The sequence below is a fragment of the Thalassophryne amazonica genome, chromosome 19 (genome assembly GCF_902500255.1).
Source record: "Thalassophryne amazonica chromosome 19, fThaAma1.1, whole genome shotgun sequence".
Lineage (NCBI taxonomy): Eukaryota > Metazoa > Chordata > Actinopteri > Batrachoidiformes > Batrachoididae > Thalassophryne > Thalassophryne amazonica.
In genome coordinates this window covers 51,164,212-51,186,615 of record NC_047121.1, presented here as the reverse complement: position 1 = coordinate 51,186,615, position 22,404 = coordinate 51,164,212, and the positions used below count along the sequence as shown (strand labels likewise).

Here is a 22,404-nt window from a genome sequence, read left to right as displayed (position 1 = left end):
AAGGGGAGAGCGGGCATGAAAAGTAAGCCGAGACCACAAGAAAAAACAAAGGCACAAGCAGCAGATGTAAACACATGCAGAAAGTGCGACGGGGCGCATAAACCTCGTCAATGTCCAGCGTTTGGCATCATATGCCACAACTGCAACAAGAGGAACCACTACGCGAAGATGTGCACGTCAACACAAGATAGACGAGCCACTGCCCGAGGCGTGCATGATCTTGAGGTCGAATCTCTGTTCATAGGGACTATGTCCTGTGCTGGACCCAAAAACAGTCAGCACGATAATGCGTGGTACACAACAGCCAAAATACAAAATACAGAGGTCAAGTTCAAATTGGACACTGGGGCAGACGCAAATGTACTCCCTCTGAGCATTTTGCAGAAGATTCCGGGTCCTCATCAGCTGCAGCCCACCCGCATAGCTCTCGTGGCTTATGGAGGAACACGTCTGAAGCCAGAAGGTACCGTGAGTCTTACCTGTGATGTGGCCAGGGTGAAGTCAGATCTTCAGTTCTTCATCACCAAGCACTCCTCCACTCCAATATTAGGCAGAGACGCATGTGAACAGCTGAAGCTGGTGAAAAGAATGGAGACCATTGCAGTCAAGGCACCAGCCACAAAAGAGGAGTTAGTGGACGCCTACCCCTCCGTCTTCAGTGGTCTGGGACAGTTTCCTGGGGTGCATCACATTCACACAGACCCACATGTGACCCCAGTAGTGCATGGCTGCAGGAAAATCCCCATCACTGTCATGGACAGGCTGAAAACCACGCTGGAAGAACTCGTTGAAAGAGATGTCATTGCACCTGTGACAGAGCCCACAGAATGGGTAAATAGCCTTGTCATTACAGAGAAGAAAAACGGGTCGCTCAGGGTGTGCTTGGACCCTCGTGACCTGAATGAGGCGATCAAGAGACAGCACTTCTCAATACCCACCCCAGAAGAAGTACTCCACAGGCTGTCAGGGAAAACCATCTTCTCCATCTTAGATGAAAAAGATGGATACTGGCAAGTGAGACTGGACAAGCCCTCCTCGATGCTCTGCACATTCAGCACACCGTGGGGCAGGTTTCACTTTAAGAGACTTCCCTTTGGCATTAAGTCCGCCAGCGAGGTTTTCCAACAGAAAAACTGTGAGACATTCGGCAACATCGAAGGAGTGCACATAATTGCAGATGACATGATCATCGCCGCTGCGTCTGAGGAAGAGCATGATGCAATTCTGCAGAAAGTCATGGACATGGCACAGAGAAACAATATCAAATTCAACAAAGAGAAAATTCAATACAAGGTGGACTCGGTCAGATACATGGGACATGTTGTCACCTCAAAGGGCGTGAAGCCGGACGAGTCCAAGGTGTTAGCCATCAGAAACATGCCACAGCCTGAAGACAAGAAAGGACTACAGAGGCTACTGGGAATGACAAGGTATCTCTGCCAATATATCCCAAACGAAGCCATGATCACAAGCCCACTCAGAGAGCTGCTGCGAAAAGATGCTGCCTGGCACTGGAGCCATGAACACACTGCTGCACTAGGCAAGCTCAAGACCGCCCTCATGCAGGCCCCAATACTCCAGTTCTTTGACCAGAGCAAGCCACTCACCATACAGTGCGACGCATCAAAAGACGGACTGGGAGCCTGTCTGCTGCAGGAAGGGAGGCCACTGTCTTATGCTTCACGAGCACTCACAGAGTCGGAAAAGAATTATGCTCAGATAGAGAAAGAGCTGCTGGCAATAGTTTTCGCAACCAAGCGTTTTCATCAGTATGTCTATGGCAACACAGTGACTGTACAATCAGACCATAAGCCACTAGAAGTCATTTTCAAAAAGCATCTGAGCAAGGCACCAGCACGACTTCAGCGCATGCTATTGCAGCTCCAACGGTATGACCTGAGAATAACATACACTGCAGGCAAGGACATGCACGTTGCTGATACCCTGTCCCGTGCTGTTGTCACTGACTGCAAGGATGACGCGAAAGAGGATCTGTTCGAGGAGAGAGTAGTGCATGCAATGGAAGCCACAGATGCACTCGATGCAGACACTCTCGCAAAGCTCAAGGGGGCCACCGCAACAGACAACGTACTGCAACAGGTGATGGAGCTACACAACAAAGGCTGGCCGAGACGACGGAGCAGTGTTTCCATCAATCTACACCAGTACTGGCCTATGCGAAACTCCATCAGCATCAGGGATGGCATACTGATGACTGGTGACAGGGTTGTGATTCCACAGAGTGTGAAGCAACTGATGCTTGACAGACTGCACCTCGCACACCAGGGGATACAGCGGATGAAAGCACAGGCAAGAAAAGTGATGTACTGGCCAGGTATGACGCAAGACATTGAACACATGGTGGAAAGCTGCAGCCCATGCCAACAACTCCAGCCACAGAATCACAAAGAACCTCTGATTCCACACGTGGTACCTGAGCTGCCATGGCTGAAAATTGGGGCTGACATCTTTGAGCTACACGGACAGTCATACCTCCTGATGGTGGATTACATGTCAAAATACCCAGAGGTGCTCCACTTACCTGACAAAACCGCCTACGCAGTCATACGCAAGATAAAGGCTGTCTTCGCCAGACATGGAATCCCAAAAGAGCTGGTAAGCGATCATGTTCCTTTCGCTAGCTCTGAAATGAGACAGTTTGCGTCGTCATGGGGCATAAAGCTTGTCCACTCCAGCCCTGGATATCCACAATCAAACGGCCTTGCAGAGAGAATGGTAAAGACAGTAAAGCATGCACTTATAAAGGCAACACAGACTGGCACAGACCCGCACTTAGCTCTCCTGTCACTACGAAACACTCCAGTGACTGGCACAGAGTTTTCACCAGCACAAGTCCTGATGGGAAGAGTACTGCGAAGCACCTTGCCAAGCTCCACAGCTGTCCTGCAACCAGCTGTCCCGCATGGATTTCACTCCAGGCTGAAACACCTACAAGCCAGGCAGGAGCACTACTACAACCGCAACACAAAGACTCTGCCAGAGTTTGCTCCTGGTACCACAGTTCACATGGCAACACGTCGTGGCAGGGAACCAGCTACTGTCTTAAGCAAAAGATTGGAACCACGTGCATACAACGTACAGACTCCCAGTGGTGTCACATTCCGGAGAAACCGACGTCATCTGAGGAGAATCCACCCCAGTCTACACAGAGAAAACGACGATGACATGCTGGAGCGACCCATTGCTTCACAGAGAGAGGACAGTGCATCACAGGCCCTGCAAGACCAGCGCACTCCTGCCTGTGAACCAAACAATCCCACTCCAGCTGCTCCCACCTACAGCACCAGAAGTGGGAGACTTGTAAAGATGCCTACAAGGTTCAGGGACTATGAGTTCACATAATGCTTATGGCCACCTTACAGAATTGTCAAGTTCTGACTTTGTTTACATTTACGTGTTTCAGTTCAATGAGTTAATATTTACTTCCACATCTTTATAATCAACTGAGCGACTGAAGTTAAAAAAAAAAAAAACAAGGGGGACGGAGACAGAAGAAGAGAAAAGAAAAAACATTTTTAAGACGTCACTTATATGATGTGATTCAAAGGTTGTTTTTTACAGTACAAGGATATCATTTCAAATGCCTAATGCAGGAGTTATTTCTTGTTGTGATGTTAAAGTTAAAGATGACCCTCATGCTTAAAAAGGGAGGATGTAGTATATTGTTAGAATGATCTGGGATCATCATTGATCGATTAGTTCACCCTAAGGGAGCGCATCGGTATTTGATTTGTTGGGTCTGTTTTTCTGTGTAGTACCTGAGCGGCAGAATAAAGGTTACATACAAAGTGTTCACCCAGAAATATGCCTCACCGTTTAATTTTATAGTGTAACAAGTACACAACACACATATATATATATATATATATATATATATACGAGGGCTGTCCGTAAAGTATAGGTCCTTTTTATTTTTTTCAAAAACTATGGATTTCATTCATATGTTTTTACGTCAGACATGCTTGAACCCTCTTGCGCATGCGTGAGTTTTTCCACGCCTGTCGGTGACGTCATTCGCCTGTGAGCACTCCTTGTGGGAGGAGTCGTCCAGCCCCTCGTCGGAATTCCTTTGTCTGAGAAGTTGCTGAGAGACTGGCGCTTTGTTTGATCAAAATTTTTTCTAAACCTGTGAGACACATCGAAGTGGACACGGTTCGAAAAATTAAGCTGGTCTTCAGTGAAAATTTTAACAGCTGATGAGAGATTTTGAGGTGATTCTGTCGCTTTAAGGACTTTTCACGGTGCGAGACGTCGCGCAGCGCTCTCAGGCAGAGTCATCAGCCTGTTTCAAGCTTAAAACCTCCACATTTCAGGCTTTATTGATCCAGGACGTCGTGAGAGAACAGAGAAGTTTCAGAAGAAGTCGGTTTCAGCATTTTATCCGGATATTCCACTGTTAAAGGAGATTTTAAAGTTAAAGTCTGATTCTTTCAAATATTTAGGAGTGTATGTGGACAGCGCCCTCTCCTGGAGTAATGACAGACTATCTGTGCAACAAGCTGCAGTGGAGAACATACTTTTTAAGGAGACTACGAACCTTTGGAGCCAGTCCAGTTATTCTGGACCAATTCTAAACAGCTACCATTCAGAGTGTGTTGCTGTATGGCAGCTCTGTGTGGTTCTGTGGCCTCTCAGTGCAGTTGAAGAACATGATACTGAGGCTCCTCGACATCTGCTCCAAAACTGTTGGCCACTTGGTGGAGAACAAATTCACAGAGCTGTGCAGGAAACAAGCCTTACGACTTGCAAATAAAATCTCCACAGACTCAGCCCATGTTCGGAACCGTGAATATGAGCTTCTTCCTTCTGGGAAAGTGCATCGTTACTGCCACACTCCATCGCACTTTTAAATCAGAGGGAGACCAAACGAACACGTTGTTGCAGACCACACACTAGTTTTAAAATTATTTTATGCTGAGTGTTTTATGATGAATGTTTGATGTGTTTTCCATGTCTTGGGGCTTCGGCAGTTTATGTATTTCGATTTTACATTTTATGGACAATAAAGTTTTATCTTATCTTATGTTCATTGAGTGGTGGCCTTGGTGAAATTGCTAAGTTGGAACAACTCAAAGCAACTACTCGCACTTAATATTGAAGAAGAGAGATAACTGTTGTGCAACTGGGTCATTGTTTCCGGTAGACCAGCGTGTGTGACGCGTGGGTGTGTCTGTGTTTGGTCATAACTCTGAAAGGTGAAGATTTTCAGGACTAGATTGGTCAAAGGTCAAGATATATAAAGATATAATCAAAATTTCATTCATAAAACAAACAAACAAAAAAGCATTTGTACTGGCGATCTCCAGCAGGGCTGCAGAAGGATTTCAGATTTTGTTTCTATTAATGAATCATTTATCATGGCATAAGAAACAGCATTATGATGTCACTACATCTGAAAAAGACACAGTCTCTTTTGTAATCTCTCTTTTTGGTTTCACTCCTTCCGCTCTCATATATAGAATTACTCTGACACTTCTGCAGCGCAGGATTTTGTGCACAATCAGTGTGTGCACATGCACAGTCTTTTGTGCACACCCCATCCGGTGCCTTTCGTCGTGGTTTTCTGGCTGTGATCTGAGTTGTTTCTGTGTGAGGCCACCGAGCGACACTCAGTGTTTAGAAAAGAGGAAAAATATTTAGATTTGACCAAACACGAGCACGTTTCGGTGTTAACACTTTACACTCTGGATTCACTCTGTTTCATCCTGCGATATGAGTTGGTTATTGTGGAAGTTAGATTACATTAAATGTAAATGGTAAATGGACTGCATTTATATAGCGCTTTTCCATTTGCATCAGATACTCAAAGCACTTTACAATAATGCCTCACATTCACCTCGATGTGAGGGTGCTGCCGTACAAGGTGCTCACTACACACCGGGAGCAAATAGGGGATTAAGAACCTTACCCAAGGGCCCTTAGTGATTTTCCAGTCAGGCTGGGATTTGAGACGAGGATCTTCTGGTCTCAAGCCCAACACTTAACCACAAGACCATCACTTATCTCTGTTTCTTAAAACCATCACTGGTGTAAATGTTTGGATCAATAGAATCATCAAAGGGTAAAAGACCACAGATGTTTAAAAACAAAAAAACAACAGTCTTGATTTTGCACCAGATGTAACATACCTCCACTGGGGCCACATATTACTGAAAGCATCTTCTGGATCCAAAATATATTCCAGATCAAATTCAAAGTAGAATCCCTCATTTTCTAGGACATTATCCACATGCTCACTAAATTTCATCAACATTCTCTCACAACTTTTCAAGTTAAATGGTGCGATCTGCCAAACATTGGTCTGGATCTCAGTTTCAGAATATATTGCAGATCACCCCAAAATGGATCACCCCTCTTATTTCCCCGAACATTATCTATCCACTCACCAAATTTCTTTGAAATCCAATTATTACGTTTTGAGCTATTTTGCTAATAGAAACAAAGAAACGCTGGTGAAAACACAACCTCATTGGTGGAGGTAATAAAATCAGCCATCCATTGTCATCCGGTTGTTAAGTGCGATGTAACGCATCATGTGAATTTCAACTTCCGAGTCCAAACAAAAAAGGCGCGCTGTCATTAACATTGAGAACTGCACTGAGACACTGATCACGCTGCACTTAAACCGCTGCACACGGACAACAGCATTAACATCGCAACATAAAACTCTTTGTATATTGTGCCTAAAACTCTCCTGGATATATTAACTGGGTTTATAGATGTTATTATTGCGCTTGTTTTATGTAAAAATTCCAGAAGCTGCGGTCGTTTCTTTGTTATTTTCAGTGGGAGTGCGAGCTGTGATCGTTTCCTGTTCATGTCGTTCGGGGGGAAAGTGAAGTTTGCTCTTTAACTGTTGTGTGTTGGGGGGGTGTGGCTGGACATTTTGGTGTTCTTTTCTTTTCTTTGCTCTTCAGGTGGTTTGTTATTGGTTTCCGCTTTCTGGTTATTTTAGCGCTGGGTTCCGTCAGACGCAGGTCCGCTCCTCAACCCGCGTCGACACATAACAGTAGTTCCCGGCCATTCCAAAATGGACCCAGCGGCAGAGGCGGTTCCTTTCGCCGAAAGAGTTCAAGAACACTTGGAGAAAATATGGGAGCAATTACAGCATCTCGCAAACCAAATTAAACAAACAGACGCCCGTGTTACGGAGCTTGCAGCGCAAGCCGTTCCGCTTCCTGCTGCTCCAGCTGCGGCACCATCGATACCGGTGCAGATAACTCCGTCACCCAGAGATTCGGCGTCCGAACCGATTATTTGTCATCCGGAGCCTTATGCGGGAGACGTTGAAGCTTGTGCTTCGTTTTTGATGCAATGTTCTCTGGTTTTTGCTCAGCGACCGGCTTCCTTCTCTTCTGATGGGAGCCGTGTTTCATATGTGACAAATTTGCTCCGAGGTGACACCTTAGCTTGGGTCACAGCGTTGTGGAGTAACAACTCGCCATTGTTAGGATCCTTTAAGGATTTCTCCCAGGAGTTCCGACTGGTTTTTGACCATCCGGTGAAAACGAATACCGTTGCCCAACGGTTGCTGAATCTCAGGCAGGGGAGGCAGAGTGCGGCGGAGTATTCCGTGGACTTCCGGATTTTTTCTGCTCAGTCAGGTTGGAACGCCGCAGCTTTACAAGGAGTGTTTGTTGATGGGTTAAATGAGTCATTAAAAGACGAGCTGGCAGTCCGTGACGAGCCAAACGATTTAGATGAGCTAATATCGTTGGTGATTCGTCTAGATGATCAGATGAAGGATCGTGGACACGAGAGAGGGCGGCCATCAGAGCGGGTTTTTTCGTCTCGGGGCTTTCCCCGACACAGATCTGGGCCGCCTCTTCTTCGCCCCACTGAGGCTCCTCCGACGGGACCTCTGACTCCTCTTGCAGACGAGCCCATGCAGCTCGGACGAGCAGAGACCACTGTATTGCCCCGACATATAAGCGTCAAGAAAAATAATGGTGACGTATCTCCAGGTGTTCTGGGACAGGCGAAATAACACACACACACACACACAAAAAAAAAACTTGTAGGGGCTAATGTTTTGTTTCTTTGAATAGGGGTTATAATTTGTTTGGGGAGTCAGAGTCGTGTCTGGTGGAGTGAACGTTAGGCGGTTAGAAGCCCGTCTGGGCTCACTTGATCGTTATTTTTTTATGTGTATTTAGGTATTTTCTGTTTGGGTTTTGGGGTCATTTTGTTTTGTTGTTTTTTATTTCCCTACATCACTAACCCCAACCTCAGTTGCCCCAAGACCGTTTGTCTTGTGGGTTGTGGGGTGGTGCAGGTTGGTCATGCTGAGCGTTCTCAGAAGACCTCTGCACCTGGGGGGGGGGGGGTTGTTAGGGGCGTTTTTCTTGGTTTGGTTAGGGCCCGGTTCCACTCCAGCCTCGGTGAGCCTTTGTACCGTTCGTCATTGGTGTTGCCGGGGTGTGGTGCAGCGGGAACATACCTCAGTCGGAGGGGTGGGCTGATCTGTTGCCGTTCGCCATTTCGGTAGTTCCACCCCTCTCGAGAGGCTGGGGTATGGTCGAGTTGGGGCACCGGACGTATTTCCGGTTTTCCGCTGCGCCTTGGGGTTGGGGCTGGGTTAGTTTTTCCTGTTCCCTTCCCCGGCTTAATGTTTTGTGCCGTTCGCCAAAATTGAGCCGCCGAGGGGCTCTGGGAGGGACCTGGGGTCTTTCGGGGTGCCGGGGAAGGTAACAGGGTTTAACGGTTGTTTTATTTGCCCCCGGGGTTGTTTAAGGTAGTCCTCCGGGGGTTGGACTTTGATTTTGTTTTGTTTCCTTCCGGGTTCCACCTCCAGGGTTGATGGGACGGTCCTCTGGGGGGGAATTGGCTTGTGGGGCCGACTAGCCAGGTGTGGCCGGGTCTGGGGTTCCGGGGTTGTGGGGAGGGTGCTTCCTGGGGTTTGATGGTACGGTCCTCTGGGGGGTGCCGTTTGCTCCATGTGTACCTGGGGACCTTTGTGGGATTCCGGTTCTGGCTATTCCTCCTGGAACTGGCGGTAAAGGCCTTCTGGGGGGGGGGGGTTGGGCTCTGCAGGTCATTCTGGGGGGGTTGTTTGTTATTTTTCTTTTATGCATTTATGTTTGTATTGTGTTTGTGGGGCTGTGTTGGGTTTTTGCGTTTGGGAGTTTTTCTTTTCTTCCCGGGGTTGGATGGGACGGTCCCCTGGGGAGGTTTTGGGTGGGTTTTATGTTTTTTCTTGTGTGTTGGATTGTACTGGGGACTGTTTTGGGGTTTTTGTTGATGCCAGCCGGCCTTCCAGCTGCGGTGCCCTGTCCTGCTGTTTGTGGTGGACCTTGGGAGCGTTGTGCTGTCTGCTTCCTGACGAGGACCCCGGAGGGAGGTGCTGTTCTCGGGCCTGGTCTGTTCGGTCGCCGGGAGGCTTCCCGTTAAAGGGGGGGTACTGTTGTGTGTTGGGGGGGTGTGGCTGGACATTTTGGTGATCTTTTCTTTTCTTTGCTCTCCAGGTGGTATGAAAACTGATTTGTCTGTGGAGAAGGTGCTGGCAGAAGAGTCCTTCACCCTCATCATCGTTATGTGCAGCACCTGTGGATGGTGCTCACATGCAACCTTAAAGACTTTCAGCTGAAGCAGATAATTAGATGGCGTTCTGCATTGAAGCCATGTGTGATTCAAGCAGAATTGCCGGGAACTCGACCTTGTGATGTTCGTTTGTGAGATGCTGAGGACCGCGCCTGGGTTTGACACATCGTGCCTGTGAAGCAGGAAGGGTGAGGGACACATGCTGTCAGCACACATCAGAGGTGATTAATTGTTTGACTACTTGTTGATAGTAACTTGGTATTTTGTTACGCAGTATATTTGAATTGTGATGAGAATAGTGCAGCTCGCTTCTCACTGCTGTGGCGTGCGGACAACTGATCCTCCACCTGTTGTGAGAAGCTGCTCATTTACATAAAGCTTAAATACAGACCTGAATGTGTTGCTGATAGTGTATGCCTTTTGAAGGATATTGCTTGTAATTGCTGACTTACCTCACCTTTTCTATCCTTCGCAGAGAGTCGATTGGCGTGTCCACCTGGGGGGTGTTTGGCGGTAAAAGTGAGTCCAGAAGCGCCGGGGTTCAATCCTTTTAGGCGCTGGAGAGCGTGCCAGCCTTCACTCCACCAGACTGACGCATCTTTAGTTCATTCACTTTGTTATGCACCAGAGGGTGGAAAGAATAAATTGTTTTGTTATTGGAACCGCTTTCTGGTTATTTTAGCGCTGGGTTCCGTCAGACGCAGGTCCGCTCCTCAACCCGCGTCGACACATAACATTAACGTCCTGTTTATTGTCCTTTACAACACTGTTTGTCCTCTTTGTTCCAGGGTAATATATATAAGATGTCTGAAATTCAGTTGCGTTTATTAAATTCCATGCAGGTTAAACATGGCAGACACGGATTATTCGTTATAATTGTTTTAGCATGTTTTCAGGGTCTTATGGATGCAGTCTCTTATTAACGTGATGAAAAGCATAAAAAAAATTACATTTCAGTAGTACAGTGGAACCTTGATTTAAGAGTTTAATTTGTTCCGTGACCAAGCTCGTAAGCCAGTCTGCTCATATTTCAAACCAGTTCCCCCCATTGAAAATAACTAAAATAATTTTAATCCTTTCCAGCCTTGTAAAACATCCCCAAATCACTCTAAATTATGAAAAAATACATTTTTTTATTAACAAACAGACGGATATTTTACCTGTGCATAATAAAATATATAAAGTAAAAGAAAAAAGTTTTATTAAGTGTTCTTACCTTAGAAATAGACGAATGCGGTTAACGGAGGTGGAGAAAGGAGCGTCGGAGGTTTGTGCACACTGTAAACACAAACTAAACTTAAACTGTAGTTCCTTGAAAGGATCATACAGACGTAACTTTAAATGTAATCTTGCAGGTCTTTGGAGCCAGAAACAGATTTATCACGTGATGCGTTACATCAGAGCTTAACAACCGGATAGGCTTTGGAAACACATAGGCATGCGTACCCTGTAAAATTCAGTTTGTGAATTGATAGGTGGATTCATGAATGGATAGGTCTCCTCTCCAGATTATTAACATTAAAACCCCTAAAAACTATAAATTACACCATTATTATACCACAACAGTTTATAAGGGAATATAATGAGGACAAATTCATTAAATGTGTACTTTGATGCACCAGATCAACCCAAACAGCTATTTTGTTTTGCCTATGTAACATCCCAGCCACAAGTCTGCCATCTGCTGGATGGTTAGTGGGTGCTGGATTGATCATGGATTAGGAGCAGGTGTGGGTGTCGCAGAAAGAGAGAGATTTTTCCGCACAGAAATCTACTTATGTCTTGTCCACATGGAAACAAACTTTCATAGTTTTCAAAAACTGTTCCGTAAATAGGTCACTGTTTCAAGGAATATTTGCGTACACACAGAACCACTGAAAACACACTAGTACATATGCCAGGCCTGTATGTGGCACTGTAATGCTCCCAGAAAAAAAACAGAAGAAGACGTGAAGCCGCAAAGCTTGCCTGCTGTATACAACCACAGAAGAGGAAGATGACGACATCATTGTTTCACAAAAGTTGCGTATTTGTTGTATACACGAAAATGAAAAGGTGGCGTTTTGAGATTTACCCACTCTGGGACCCGTTTCCAATCGGTAGCATTATTGGGATCTGAAAATGCTGCTTCCTTGTGGACAAAATGCCGATATGATACGAAACATTTAGGGCTTTGCCTGAACTCGTCCCTGTGTGGACGGGCCCGAAATCGGAGCTGTAAAGTGTTACCTTACGAGTCCCCAAATAGGAGCCACCATGTAAAACACAAACACCGCTGTCACGCACAAACCCCACAGAAATAAGTATGAATTTAGCTGTGAAAGATCCAGTGAATGCAGTCCGTGAAAGTGAGAGTGTTTATGCATAGAAAAAAAAAAATCAGAGAAATAAACTCTTGTTTCACAGCAATTACGTTATAAAACTCAAATAATAGTCACATATCCACACAACCCCGCAGAAAGGATTGTGTATGTGCACAGGTGAAGCAGACACATCTCAACATATACATGCTCTTAAACAAGCTCCTTTGTCATTTTGTTGATTGTGGTGTCCCCCCCGCTTGTTTTTCTCTGGTTATCCTGTTTTTTTCAGGAAAATAACAAAAAGTTAAACAGAATTTGACATTTTCTTTTACTTTCCAGTTAACATTACTCTTTAAAAACAAAGACATCTCACTAAGCTAACAAAATGAAATAAAATGAGTGAAGCTCGGCAAATGTCGAAAACAAAAGAAAATTTGAAGAAGGCTCTGTTTGTTGGGAAGGTGTCGTGACACGGACCCACAACAGGAGGCATTAATGAACGGACAATGGATAAGCCAAAAGTAACAATTTAATCTTGTGAATCGCACAACGAAATACAGACAATAACAATAATGTGGATTGTCAATTATACACAAGGTGACGTGTGGGCAGGCTCGAAGATAGAAGACGTCTGGTGAGAGAAGAGCCGGATCCCACACAGTTTCCACCACCAACGGATCTGAAGAACACCGGAGCCGCCAAGCCCTGCACCCCAGGTGGCCACTGTCTTCAGCAGTCAGACCCGGTACTGCTGGCAGAAAACAGAAACAGTTAATGGTGGGTGTGTGAATACACACCCAGCAATCGTGTACAGCTTAGTTCCTCTGGGAGGGAGAACCTCCAGACACAGAATCAGCCGTGCAGCTCCTGTCACTCTCCCTGGAAGGAGTGAGAGGCGAAGACGTCGCAAGTCACACTATCCGCCAATCCAGCTTCAGACTGTATCCACAGGAAAACGGCTGCACACAGAACAATATTCAGTCTCAGAAAACCACAGCAGAGAAGGTTGCCTGGAACGGTAGCTGATTTCTCGGCGAGGAGGTGGAGTTGCAGTCCGGCTTATATGGTGATGAGTTGAACGAGTGACAGCTGGTGCTGATAAGTGACAGCTGTCACTCCCAGCGGCTCCGACGCCCTCTCGTGCTTGAAGCCCGCACTCCAAGCAGGGTGCCATCTGGTGATAGTGTGCCAGCAGTACCTCCTCTTCAGCGGCCCACACAACACTGTTTGAGGATTTATATCTAAAGAAGAAGTTAGGATTTGAGTTTGAGTGTCTCTCTCTGGTATTCTTTGGGAATGGGGTGTTTGCTCAGTCAGAATTGCTCAATAACTCGCCACACTCGAATTCTGACTCTGTTAAATTAGAAACAACAAGAAATTAAACTATTTCTTGGTATAAATAACTTTTTTCCTTCTTTAAGGATAAATAAGATAAAAACGTCACAGTTACAGCCTGTGGAGCTCTGATTTCCTCCTCAGTTGTCACCTTTTGACTGATCCAGTGGAAATAAAGAACAGAAAGTCGTAAAGTGACCTTACCTGGTGCCGATACTGAAAATAACGAGTCAACGCTGACTAGAGAAGATCAACAGACGAAGGTAAAAACCTAAAGATCCACTTTGCTTTCCTCTCTGTCTGCTTGTCCTCTCTCTGTTTCTTTCCTCAGAAATCCTGCCAAACCAGATTCAGCAGCTACGACGTCATCGCACGCACACACACACACACACACACACACACACACACACACACACACACACACACACAGTTTACGTGTCGTGTCTTGTCAGTGAGCAAGATACAGACACACTCTGCTCTCTGTAAGTCGTGCAACTCCAACACCACTTTCTCCATAATGAAGAAACACACACACACATACGTATGGGCTATTGTGCAGGAACACGTCTGTTACAGGTGGTATACATGTATGTGTGTGTTCAGGAGACAGACGGATAGAGACACAGACAAAAAGAGAAACACCACACCTTGCTGTGACCTAGGTCCAACAGGCCTGAAACGAACAATAAGTATGAGTTATTCACAATTTCAAGAAAAAATATCAGGTATTTTCCTCACTGGTATTGATTGCTCATTCATATAATATATATATATATATATATATATATATATATATATATATATATATATATATATATATATATATGTATGTGTGTGTATATATGTATGTATTGCTGCATTTGGAAGAACAGGTTTGAAACCCAGTCCTGATAGGGGTTGAAACCCAGTCAGGACACACAACCAGTAAGGGTCCCCAGGCTAGACCCCGCCCCCCCATGCCACTCCCCCAGCCTACCTCGAAATCATGAGTGAGAGACAAGTAAATAAAGCCATACCATCTCAAATGTCACCCGGGTTAACAAGGTCCAGTTGTTGAGGAACCAGGACGCACCGCACAGATGGGAAATGGCTACTAGAACAAGACCTACATGGACAAGGACTGACAACATGGAACTGATGAAATGCTACTATGACAGCAGACCCAATGGGAACACAGACCAAGAAGCACCTGGTAGGTCAGTGTTCTAACATTAATAGTACTGAGCAGTGTGAATGCAAGGAGCAGAGCCTGGTAGCAGAGGGTAGTGTTAAGGAAGCGGCTGGTACCCAAATACCTCCTATGACAGATGCATCTACTGAGCCAAGGATGAAGACTGTGGCCAGACTAAACCAGAAGACAACATGACCAAGAGTATGACTCCCCCGGCCACTGACAAAGTCCTGTCAGGAGAGATGCTTGCAAACAATAACACAGCTCTCCTCACCATCCCCACTGCCAGCATTACAGAAAGCAATGAGCTCCTATACGCCACTGCCACAGTAATCCTTGACACACTTGGGTATAAGATCAAGAGTAACCCCCAATGGGAGAGCCCTCCAGGGAGAAGAAGATTGGAGGCCCAAATCCAGAAAACCCAGAAGCATGTGAGCCAACAAACAGAGGTACAGAAAGGCATCATGAGACACAGGTTCTGGATGGGAAAGTAGTACAACCCCAATTCCAATGAAGTTGGGACGTTGTGTAAAATGTAAATAAAAACAGAATACAATGATTTTCAAATCCTCTTCAACTTATATTCAATTGAATACACCACAAAGACAAGATATTTAATGTTCAAACTGATAAACTTTATTCTTTTTGTGCATATATTTGCTCATTTTGAAATGGATGCCTGCAACATGTTTCAAAAAAGCTGGGACAGTGGTATGTTTACCACTGTGTCACATCACCTTTCCTTCTTACAACACTCAATAAGCATTTGGGAACTGAGGACACTAATTGTTGAATCTTTGTAGGTGGAATTCTTTTCCATTCTTGCTTGATGTACGACTTCAGTTGTTCAACAGTCCGGGGTCTCCGTTGTCGTATTTTGCGCTTCATAATGCACCACACATTTTCAATGGGCAACAGGTCTGGACTGCAGGCAGGCCAGTCTAGTACCCGCACTCTTTCACTACGAAGCCACGCTGTTGTAACACGTGCAGAATGTGGCTTGGCATTGTCTTGCTGAAATAAGCAGGGACGTCCATGAAAAAGACATTGCTTGGATGGCAGCATGTGTTGCTCCAAAACCTGGATGTACCTTTCAGCATTGATGGTGCCATCACAGATGTGTACGTTGTCCATGCCATGGGCACTAACACACCCCCATACCATCACAGATGCTGGCTTTTGAACTTTGCGCTAACAATCTGGATGGTCTTTTTCCTCTTTTGTCCAGAGGACACGACGTCCATGATTTCCAAAAACAATCTGAAATGTGGACTCATCGGACCACAGCACACTTTTCCACTTTGTGTCTGTCCATTTCAAATGAGCTCGGGCCCAGAGAAGGCGGTGGTGTTTCTGGATGTTGTTGATGTTTGGCTTTCGCTTTGGATGGTAGAGTTTTAACTTGCACTTGTAGATGTAGCGACGAACTGTGTTAACTGACAATGGTTTTCTGAAGTTTTCTGAAGATCCTTTACACAATGATGTCTGTTTTTAATGCAGTGCCGCCTGAGTGATCGAAGGTTATGGGCATTCAATGTTGGTTTTCGGCCTTGCTGCTTACCTATAGAAAGTTCTCCAGATTTTCTGAATCTTCTGATTATATTATGGACTGTAGATGATGGAATCCCTAAATTCCTTGCAATTGAATGTTGAGAAACATTGTTCTTAAACTGTTGGACTATTTTTTCATGCAGTTGTTCACAAAGTGATGATCCTCACCCCATCTTTGCTTGTGAACGGCTGAGCCTTTTGGGGATGCTCCTTTTATACCCAGTCGTGACAGTCACCTGTTCACCTGTGGAATGTTCCAAAGAGGTGTTCTTTGAACATTCATCAACTTTCCCAATCTTTTGATGCCCCTGTCCCAACTTTTTTGAAATGTGTTGCAGGCAACCATTTCAAAATGAGCAAATATTTGCACAAAAACAATAAAGTTTATCAGTTTGAGCATTAAATATCTTGTCTTTGTGGTGTATTCAATTGAATATAGGTTGAAGAGGATTTGCAAATCATTGAATTCTGTTTTTATTTACATTTCACACAATGTCCCAACTTCATTGGAATTTGGGTTGTACAACAAGATGTCCATAACTGAGGTCCTGGAAACTTCCAAAGAAAGGGTCATAGCTCTGGCTACACGGCTGAAGAGAGACACCAGAGAAACAGAGGCTAAGACTTTGGATACTTGACTCAGGGTGCTGAACTTTAGGTTTACACCCAAAGTCCAGCACCCTGAGGTTCTATGAGCAACGCAAGGAGGGAGGGCAAGAATTAGTGAGTGTTAGAGCCACAATCCAGGATGAGATGAGGAGCATACATGAACACATCAGAAAGATGGCCCCCTGAGATCAGCTACTACAAGAGTGCCTCAGGCATCTGAAGACAGACAGTGATAAGAAACATCAGGATGAGATACTATGGAAGGACAAGCCTCTCCATGGGATGTACAATCAACAGATAGAGGAAGTGGCTGCCATCAAGAAGACCTACCAGTGCCTAGAAAAGACCAGTCTAAAAGACAGCACAGAAGCTACCCAGGTGCTGGACTGCGGCTGCTCACTACTCCTAGTGGTTGGATTGTGTCTAACTGTAATTAGGATGATTAAGTGCAGAGTACAAATTTCATTGTTTGTGTATATGTACAGTGACAATAAAGGCTCTGTTATATTCTAATTTATATAATTGCTGAGTGGATCCTTGTCATTTGATTGGTGCTTTGTATGTCGTGACATACGTTATTCGTCCCATTTGTGTTGGATTGCATTTAGAGTGCAATTTGGTTCCATTTAGCGTGCAAATTTGGTTCCATACATTTGTGAAGCCCGCCCACGGACGACGATTTGGAGGAGCTAATTGATGGTGCTAATTCTCCGAACACACACGCACACAAAACAAATTCACTGTGCTGTAAGCCGTCTGGAGGCATGAAGAGCTGTTAGGAGGAAGTTAGAATGAAAAGCTGGACTAATTTCTGATGGGATTTTTTTTTTTCGCTTATTTTTGGACTCCTATTTTAAAGTTCGCGTTGGATTGTTGATGTCCAAGCAGCAGGTTTTTTTTTTCTTTTTTGGGAAGTACACAAAGTCAGTGCAGTGATGCACCAATATGTAAGTCCCTTTTCTATTGTTTATAAATTAATAATATAATATCAAATGACAAGGATCTATTTTAGCTGTTATATAAAACAAATCATTGAATGTTTTTACATTCTTTGAATGGTTCGAATATTTAATTCGGTAAAAGCTGGAACAAACCATTCAACTCAGCTTTGCCTCGTTGAATGGTTTGTTCCAGCTTTTACCTCATGAAATATTCGTTCCATTGAACTCATAAACATTCATTTTTTGTATTCTATTCTATTCTATTATTTGATCACAGCAGCACAAGAACAAGCCCAAAAAAAGCAGATCCATAACGGCAGGAGTGCACCACAGCCAACAGGACCCAAGTCACAGGCTGTGCAAATATGCCCCAGACACAGTCCAGCAGATAGTAGCAGGATGCAAGATGCATGCTGGGACAGCACACACTGAGAGACACAAGCAAGTGTCGGGAATCGTGTACAGGAACATCTGTGCAGCATACAGCTTAGAAGTCCCCAAGTCAAGATGGGAGATGCCACCAAAGGTGGTTGACAACAACAGGGTTAAGGTCCTGTGGGACTTCATATTCCAGACAAACAAGCAGCTACTGGCCAACCAACCAGACATTGTGGTGGTTGACAAGAGAAAGAAAACCGCAGTTGTGATTGATGTGTCAATCCCAGCTGACAGCAACATCAGAAAGAAGGAGCACGAGAAAACTGAGAAGTACTGAGGACTGAAGAAGCAACTGGAGCAGATGTGGAAGGTAAAGTTCAAAGTGGTCCCAGTGGTAACAGGAGCATGAGGACCTGTATATATATATATATATATATATATATATATATATATATATATGTATATATATATATATATATATATGTATATGTATATGTGTATATGTATATATATATATATATATATGTATATGTGTATATGTATATGTATATATATGTATATGTGTATATGTATATATATATATATGTATATGTGTATATATGTATATGTATATATATATATGTATATGTGTATATGTATATATGTATATGTATATATATATATATACACGAGGTCTATTAGAAAAGTATCCGACCTTATTATTTTTTTCAAAAACCATATGGATTTGAATCACGTGTGATTACATCAGACATGCTTGAACCCTCGTGGGCATGCGAGAGTTTTTTCATGCCTGTCGGTTACGTCATTCGCCTGTGGGCAGTCTTTGAGTGAGGAGTCGTCCACCCGCTCGTCGATTTTTTTCATTGTTTAGGAATGGCTCAGAGACTGTTGCTTTGTTTGATAAAATTTTTTTCAAAACTGTAAGGCACAACTGAGTGGACACCATTCAATAAATTCAGCTGGTTTTCGGTAAAAATTTTAACGGCTGATGAGAGATTTTGGTCTGGTAGTGTCGCTTTAAGGACGGTCCACTGCGTCTGACGGCGATCTGCGCTTCGAGGCGGCAGCGTCTCGCCGTTTCAAGTTGAAAACTTCCACATTTCAGGCTCTGTTGACCCAGGAAGTCGTCAGAGAACAGAGAACTTTCAGAAGAAGTCGGCATGAGGAGTTTATTCGGACATTCCATTGTTAACGGTCATTTTGTAATGAAAGAACGTGCGGGCAGAGTCGCATGTCGGGCTGGACCCGACCGCGGGGGGTCGCGGCAGGTAAAACACCTCCGTTGGAAATCTTAACGGGCAAGTTGGAACATGCCCAAGCTGTTAAATAATTTCTCAGTTACTCACTTGTTGAAAGCCATTAAAAGCCGCCTGAATTCTACAAATGGTTTTCAACACGGAGGTGTTTTTCCTGTCGCGGCGCACACAGATTCGCCGAGTCGTCACGGAAACGACTCGGCGAATTTGCGCGTACGTCTTTCATTAAAAAAATGTCCTTAAACAGTGGAATGTCCGCATAAATTCCTCATGCCGGCCTCTTCTGAAACTTCTCTGTTCTCTCACGATGTCCTGGGTGAATTAAGCCTTAAATTAGGATGTTTTCAGCTCGAAACAGGCCGACGACAGCGCCTGGAAGCGCTGCAGGACGTCCTGCTCCGTGGGAAGTCCTTACACCGACAGAAACACCCCATAATCTCTCATCAGCCGTTAAACTTTTCACAGAAAACCAGCTTAATTTCTCGAATAGTGTCCACTCGGATATTCCTCACAGGTCCAGAAAAAATTTTGATAAAGCAACGCGCGTCGTCTCGAGCAGCGTGTGAAACAAAGGAATTCAGCCGAGAGGGCGGGACCACATCTTACTCAAGGCCTGCCCACAGGGAAATGACGTCACCGACACGCGTGAAAAAACTCACGCATGCGCACGAGGGTTCAAGCATGATTGGTGTAATCGCATGTCATTCAAATCCATATAGTTAAAAAAAATAATAAAAGGGTCAGTTTATTATCTAAGAGACCTCGTATATATATATATATATATATATATATATATATATATATATATATATATATATATATATATATATATAGTCATATATATATATAGTCATGAAAAGTAAAATGAATAAGGAAATATCCAAGGGAATGAGGCAAACACTTACTAGGTTATGGGCAGCAAAAAGGCAAAAGCAGTACAGCAAAGAAGTAGCTGTATTTTCTGGAGTGTAAATCGCCTCCGTTAAAAAAAAAAGCCTCTTGAAGAGGAAACACACACACACACACACACACACACACATACATATACATATATATATATATATATATATATATATATATATACGAGGTCTGTCAATAAAGTATAGGTCTTTTTTATTTTTTTCAAAAACTATATGGATTTCATTCATATGTTTTTACGTCAGACATGCTTAAACCCTCGTGCACATGCGTGAGTTTTTCCACGCCTGTCGGTGACGTCATTCGCCTGTGAGCACTCCTTGTGGGAGGAGTCGTCCAGCCCCTCGTCGGAATTCCTTTGTCTGAGAAGTTGCTGAGAGACTGGCGCTTTGTTTGATCAAAAATTTTTTCTAAACCTGTGAGACACATCGAAGTGGACACGGTTCGAAAAATTAAGCTGGTTTTCGGTGAAAATTTTAATGGCTGATGAGAGATTTTGAGGTGATACTGTCGCTTTAAGGACTTCCCACGGAACGGGACGTCGCGCAACGGTCCCAGGCGCTGTCGTCAGCCTGTTTCAAGCTGAAAACCTCCACATTTCAGGCTCTATTGATCCAGGACGTCGTGAGAGATCAGAGAAGTTTCAGAAGAAGTCGGTTTCAGCATTTTATCCGGATAGTCCACTGTTAAAGGAGATTTTTTTAATGAAAGACGTGCGGACGGGTCCGACAGTATCACCTCAAAATCTCTCATCAGCTGTTAAAATTTTCACCGAAAACCAGCTTAATTTTTCGAACCATGTCCACTTCGATGTGTCTCACAGGTTTAGAAAAATTTTTTGAAAATCTGCAAAATTGCTGAATGAGCAAATTAACGACATTTCAGCTTTAACACTACACTTTATACCAGTGCCCGCTGCAGTTTTACTTTGCAAATTGTATATATATTGTATTCAGAGAACACTTAAAAAGACATTTGTAACTTATTACGGGGTTGTGGCTTTGATGATACAGAAATAAATCTCCCTTTTTGGCGGGGGCATAGAAATGCTAAGAGGTTTTTTTTTTCTTTTTCTTTTCAAACAGTGAGCAAGAAAAAAAAAAAAAAAATCTAAATTCTGGGGTACCTGATACTTGAGTGCCACACATCCACGACTGCTGTCTGTCAGCATGAAAACAAACAAAAGCTCACTGGGGGTTGTGAGGGGTTCCAGGAAATTTACTCTCTTCCTTTGTTAGTGCTGTAAAACAGTTTTTTCATCAATTTTTCACAAAATAATGCATAGATTTATTTTTTTAAAATAATAATAATAATAATAATAATAATAATAATAATAATTATAGAAAATAAAACCTTGTACATATGTTCAAAAGGTTATTGTGGTTTTGAGCCTGTTGTCGCTCGTCCTTACTGGACCAGTCACCCAGAGAACACTGGAATTTTCGAGTGCTTTTGCTGAGCAAATTGTAAGTTTATCGCAAATGAATAAATAAATAAATAATTTGTTTCAGCCCGAAAACAGCATTTGTTCAGCATATTTTTAGTTTTCGTATTTTCTTTACGTTGTCTTTAATAGCCTTAGCACAGGCACTTTCTCGGGATGATAAAGATCAGATAAAATCTATTCCTGCAGTGCATTACATCGACATTTCGTTCTGCGACAGCATCTGGCTAAATCGGAAGCGCTGACAATAAAATCAAACGAACTTTGGAAACGTAACAAGGATTTTATTTTGGAAGCCCTACGGATGTAGAAGTGTTTATTCCAGTTAACTTTACGCGTTTTGCTGCCATGTCTCCTTCGCAGACTCTTCTTTAGAGGCTTCTGGATTTTAGTGAAACCACTGCGTCTTGTAAGTAGTTAGATTTTGTCTCCATGTAGTTGTTTTGGCTGTGTATGTAATATTATATGCGTCAGTACTTTGAATTGAATATTATTTAATTTTTTGCGTTTTCGTTTAACCGGTCTGGGAGATGCTAACATTAGCATGCTGTTTTGTTTGCAGGTAAATCTGTGGGTTGACCTGCTTTTTCATAACTAGATGACGAAGCTTTTAGCTAATGACAGAAGGCTTTGTCGATTTATTTTATATTTTGTTCCCTGGTATTTTATCAGCATATCAGACGTCTAAGTTATGAAGTCTGTGTTTCATTGTGTTTATGAGCCCTCCTTAAAATAACATTGGCTAACACTAGCTGGACTGAAGGCACAAGCTAACGGTCACAGGACAACCTTATATGTCATCATCATCATCATTATTATTAATAATAATAGGCATATGTCGCGGACATAAACGAGCGAAGCTCATCAGCGTCTCACAATGTTATTTTGATTCTTCAGACTTTATTTTGAGTAAATGCTTCAGGGGAGCATTAGC

General features: G+C 43.7%; 2 protein-coding genes across 5 annotated transcripts in view; one reads left to right on the top strand and one right to left on the bottom strand.

Annotated features, from left to right (window-relative positions):
- Window positions 1–13,533, bottom strand: part of cx28.6 (connexin 28.6) — a 28,598-nt gene extending 15,065 nt beyond the window's left edge. Inside the window, exon 1 of the mRNA XM_034194802.1 lies at window positions 13,404–13,533. The gene's annotated coding sequence lies outside the window, so the exon portion shown is untranslated. The remainder of the gene's footprint in view (window positions 1–13,403) is intronic.
- Window positions 13,329–22,404, top strand: part of ptp4a2a (protein tyrosine phosphatase 4A2a) — a 30,100-nt gene continuing 21,024 nt past the window's right edge. For 2 of the 4 annotated variants that reach the window (XM_034194803.1, XM_034194805.1), the window contains exon 1: window positions 21,781–21,879. The gene's annotated coding sequence lies outside the window, so the exon portion shown is untranslated. Of the gene's footprint in view, window positions 13,336–21,780; window positions 21,880–22,404 lie in introns of those variants that run through there. The other 2 variants (XM_034194806.1, XM_034194804.1) reach the window with 2 other exon arrangements.